Source organism: Argopecten irradians, chromosome 1 (assembly GCF_041381155.1).
Source record: "Argopecten irradians isolate NY chromosome 1, Ai_NY, whole genome shotgun sequence".
NCBI classification, from domain to species: Eukaryota; Metazoa; Mollusca; class Bivalvia; order Pectinida; family Pectinidae; genus Argopecten; species Argopecten irradians.
The window spans coordinates 56043800-56049552 of NC_091134.1; the positions used below are offsets into that span (position 1 = coordinate 56043800).

General features: G+C 38.6%; 1 pseudogene; it reads left to right on the forward strand.

Moving 5' to 3' along the window:
* The first annotated feature begins 1470 nt into the window (after window positions 1-1470).
* LOC138334413 (uncharacterized) lies at window positions 1471-3451 on the forward strand (annotated as a pseudogene).
* Window positions 3452-5753: the final 2302 nt, after the last annotated feature.

Below are 5753 nucleotides of genomic sequence, written 5' to 3' on the forward strand. Positions count from 1 at the left end.
AGCTATAAGTCCGTAACAACAGCAGATGGTGGAGAATCTAAACGAAGAGGAGTTTGCCATATTTTTAGTATGTGATAAACTTTCGTTCAGTGAACATTATTGTGAATTTGATTACAATGTCGATTAACAGAAAATTGAATGACAATGACATTATCACCCCCAGTCGTGTTCGCGCTATGCGTGATCAAGTGTCTCTTCAGGCCGATTGTCTCACGTCAGAACGACGACAGTCGCCATCAGTTATGAGTCCATTTGTTACCGATCGTGAGCTTGACCCGTCTTCGTCAAAGGTGTTTCACATTATTAGTGATATTGATGATCATAACCAATGCCCAAATAAAAATGACTCTCCATATCATGAGGCATAGAGGGAAAAGATACACATAGTAAACAAGGACCAGCCACTATTTGTAATGCGGTCTATGCCCACATACACAGACAAATTCCATTTGAATAAATTTCATGGTTATGCTGATCAGGACGCTGCGAAGTTCCTGTCAGAATTTGATAGCTATAGTACCTTTAGTGGCTTGAATTTGGATCCGACCTCTGAACGGATGATTGCTGCGTTCCATCTACATCTGGCTGGCCCAGCCTTAACTTGGTTCGATACTTTAAGCCCAGATGTGAAATCATCATGGACACAACTGACGCAAGCCTTCAAATCTAGGTATATTAGTGATAATCATCTCGACCCAGCTATAATGGCAGCTTCCTCCACATTTCATAAACTCAAACTCTTACAAGGCCAACCATTGAAGGATTTCCATAGTTCATTGGTTCAGCAAGGAAGGAAACTTGGAAAGTGTGATCGTGACATGCTTATTCAGTTTATGGAAGGGCTGACCCCCTCACTGGCTTTCTTCGTACGAGTTTCAAACTGTAAGGATCTCACTACAGCCCTCCAGGTGGCACAACATGGCGATGCTACAGGGAAAGGGGAAAATGCCAAGACAGAGAACAAGGAATTGGATGAAATCAAAAATCAAATAAAAGCATTGACTGAGATAGTAAAATCAAATTTGAATATTGGACCCAACTCTGAGATTTCTCAAACACCACCACGCCATATGGTAAATACTGCCAATCCTGGTTCCTTTTCCTGCTATACCTGCGGTGGTCAAGGACATAGACAACGAGTTTGCCAATGGTCTGGACAAGGTCAGTCCCAGCCAGGAATACGGCCGGCTCCCAATTTTGATGTGTCAAAACCACCTCCGCCTTTCATGACAGCTCCACAAGGTCCGCCGATTCAGGGAAACTACAGATCCCCGAGGGATTTCGGTCGCGCCCCCTCGGGAGAGACATACATGTAACCAGGACATCGCGACGCGCGCGCAGTGCTGAACCTGTCAGAGGTGCTATTCGAGATTGCTGTGAAAATCGCGTTTATTCAGAGACTGAACTTTCTTCCGATAGTACTTGTAGTGCTCAAGACTCTGACTCTGACTCAACTTCTACTGCTCATGAAAATGACTCCAAATCAAAATTTATGTATATACCTGTGAAAATTGGTAATCAAAAGTTTACTGGTTTACTTGATAGTGCTAGTGAAATAAGTGTTATTTCTGAGTCATTATATTGTATGTTGCCTCATTCATGCAAATCTCCTATTAATGTATCTGATGCTGTAGAAGTTAAGGTTGTTGACTCAGGTAGCCATGATATATACACCCTAGGTTCGTCAACTATCAGAGTTAATTTACATTCAGGGGTGTCCAATATTTTTGTACATGTACTTAAGCACACATCTCATCCTTTGTTGTTGGGAGTTGACTTTTTGAGAAAACATCAGATAGTTCTGAATTTTGGTACTAATGTTATTGGTTCATGTAAACTTAAGGTTAGATGTAAACAGAGATTAGAGATACAACAAAACTCTGAGTGTATTGTACAATGTAAACTACCAAAAGGTTCATCTGTGGGTATACAAGGCATTTGTACTGGCAAGAACAAAATTGACAAAGCAGGTCTATTGGTGGCCAGATCAGTTGTTACAGTTCATAAGGCTAATTCCATACCTGTAAAACTTTTAAATCCTAGTAAAGCTTTTGTTTACTTACCGAGAAACACTGTTATTGCTGATCTGGTTACTATGGATAACTGTCATCACGTCATACCTGTACATACTGATATGACATTTTGTAGTGATAAGGTGAATGTAAACAAGACAACTATTTTTCAATCATCGTCACAGTCAAATATTATTGGATCAAATGATAGTCAAGAGAATGTTGGTGATTTTTCCAGTGATGTTAATATTAAGAATGATGACTTGAAAATCAAGATGATCAAAGGTCAGGTCAAAATGTATGCCATACACAGCAACTGTCAAATGAGCAAAAGTGTAATGTAGACAATGTTTGTAAAAATTTAGAAGAGTCGTGTGAACCAGATATTACTCAGTCTACTTTTGATAAGTCAAGGTCTGTTAGTCCTGATTTTGATAAGTTTATGTCTTATTTTGATTTAGAGTGTGATAATGTGTCAGCTGTTCAGACAGAAGAATTAGCAAAATGTTTGTATAAACATCATGATCTATTTGTGACAGATGAAAACCATCGCTTGGTTTTACTACTATAGTGGAACATCAGATCCACCTTAAACCCAACGCAATATCTAAGCATCAGAAACCCTATAGACTTTCTCCGGACAAGCGCGAGGTACTTCGTACTCAACTTACGGAGCTGTTAAACCAGGGTATCATAGCCCCTGTAGATGAGAAAGAGGACATACCCATTTCTAGTCCCATCGTGTTGGTCCCCAGATCGTGCCAAGTCTCATTTATCTTCATATATTTACAGTCAGTGGTGAATTGATAGTATAAACCCCGTTGATTTCAACCAAAGGCTACTCAACTTTATTTCTCGATAGATTGAGTATGTCACGCGCAATTTGGAGCCGCGCGGATGAATTTATGATGGTCCAAATCAGAAACTTTTGGTGTTTTCAATACCGAACGTACGTTCGATGAACATGTTCATGTATCAAAATAGGTTTGAACACATACATGTACGTGTGTAAATACAAATGTAGAAAAACTACATTGTTTATGATACTACCGTACCTCTTTGAGCAATGCTTCCGTGCGTATGATAAATAAACAATGTTGTACAATGTACAGTTTTGCACATTCCGATGACGTCGCAATGTTTACATGTTGTGTGTCGGTGAGTCTGTGTTGTTCGCTACAACATGTAGATCTACATCCTATTTGTATTTTTAACATCTTTGGTTGTACGCAAATGGATAAGATATGTCAGGACAACATCAGTCTTTGAGTTGCATAAGTTTAACCAAAACGACCTAGCACGATAATGCATTTTTGTTCGCCTCGGGGGACAGACAAGTCCTGTACGTTATAATTACCTACTGTGAATCGGCGAGAGTAGGCCTTGCATACACAATGTACGTTTGGGTGTTTCGAAACATCAATGAAACGGAATCCTACAATTGTAGCTTTACAATACTTGTAATAAATATCTCTAATATTTATTGAAGTGTTTGAAACAACAATATGAATATAAGCTAACATTTTGAGAGGTACGGTAAACGTTTACAGTAGTGGGCCTACCTGTGTTTGTACATGTTCCTCGAAACGACGTCCGATACATTTGAAAATCTCCAAAATCCGGAAATAATGACACGGAACTATCTAAACATCCGTGTATTCAAGTAATTTCAAACGTGAACTGATTAAGTAGAACTCAAGTGATCACAAAATTGAAGAAACTCTCTGTTTGTCACACCTCCTTGACACAGGCGGTTTGAATCAGACGCCGCGTCACAACTACGTCAAATATCCTGCCGCGTTATGAATGGTGTAAGCGTGTGTAATCATACGAAGTAAAAGATTAAAACCAAACGGCTTTGCACCATGGTGTTTTTAACAACAGATAAATAAAACGATTTATAGTTTCATACCGGGAAAACCCCAGATATATGCTTCATCAGACGGAACTCATTTTATTTGTATGTTCATTGATAAATTGGCGGGAATTTCCGCCACTTCGAGTTGGCTGTTCCAAATGCCTGTCGGAACCAAACGATATAATTCAATTTTAGTCTTATAAATGCTATAAACACTATTAAGGGTAAATTTTGAGCTATGAAAATAATAGTTAAGACTGTAAATATAAGGATTAAAGTCTCTTTCTGGTGGTTCTATCGAAGGATAAAGTTGAGGCGCTTCGCGGTCCATTCCAAATATCGATACCCTACTCAACTTTATCCTTCGATAGAACCACCAGAAAGAGACTTTAATCCTTAAATATTTACAGTCAGTGGTGAATTGATAGTATAAACCCCGTTGATTTCAACCAAAGGCTACTCAACTTTATTTCTCGATAGATTGAGTATGTCACACGCGCAATTTGGAGCCGCGCGGATGAATTTATGATGGTCCAAATCAGAAACTTTTGGTGTTTTCAATACCGAACGTACGTTCGATGAACATGTTCATGTATCAAAATAGGTTTGAACACATACATGTACGTGTGTAAATACAAATGTAGAAAAACTACATTGTTTATGATACTACCGTACCTCTTTGAGCAATGCTTCCGTGCGTATGATAAATAAACAATGTTGTACAATGTACAGTTTTGCACATTCCGATGACGTCGCAATGTTTACATGTTGTGTGTCGGTGAGTCTGTTGTTCGCTACAACATGTAGATCTACATCCTATTTGTATTTTTAACATCTTTGGTTGTACGCAAATGGATAAGATATGTTAGGACAACATCAGTCTTTGAGTTGCATAAGTTTAACCAAAACGACCTAGCACGATAATGCATTTTTGTTCGCCTCGGGGGACAGACAAGTCCTGTACGTTATAATTACCTACTGTGAATCGGCGAGAGTAGGCCTTGCATACACAATGTACGTTTGGGTGTTTCGAAACATCAATGAAACGGAATCCTACAATTGTAGCTTTACAATACTTGTAATAAATATCTCTAATATTTATTGAAGTGTTTGAAACAACAATATGAATATAAGCTAACATTTTGAGAGCGGTAAACGTTTACAGTAGTGGGCCTACCTGTGTTTGTACATGTTCCTCGAAACGACGTCCGATACATTTGAAAATCTCCAAAATCCGGAAATAATGACACGGAACTATCTAAACATCCGTGTATTCAAGTAATTTCAAACGTGAACTGATTAAGTAGAACTCAAGTGATCACAAAATTGAAGAAACTCTCTGTTTGTCACACTTCCTTGACACAGGCGGTTTGAATCAGACGCCGCGTCACAACTACGTCAAATATCCTGCCGCGTTATGAATGGTGTAAGCGTGTGTAATCATACGAAGTAAAAGATTAAAACCAAATGGCTTTGCACCATGGTGTTTTTAACAACAGATAAATAAAACGATTAATAGTTTCATACCGGGAAAACCCCAGATATATGCTTCATCAGACGGAACTCATTTTATTTGTATGTTCATTGATAAATTGGCGGGAATTTCCGCCACTTCGAGTGGCTGTTCCAAATGCCTGTCGGAACCAAACGATATAATTCAATTTTAGTCTTATAAATGCTATAAACACTATTAAGGGTAAATTTTGAGCTATGAAAATAATAGTTAAGACTGTAAATATAAGGATTAAAGTCTCTTTCTGGTGGTTCTATCGAAGGATAAAGTTGAGTAGGGTATCGATATTTGTTTCATGGACCGCTTCGCGGTCCACTCCAAATATCGATACCGTACTCAACTTTATCCTTCGATAGAACCACCAGAAAGA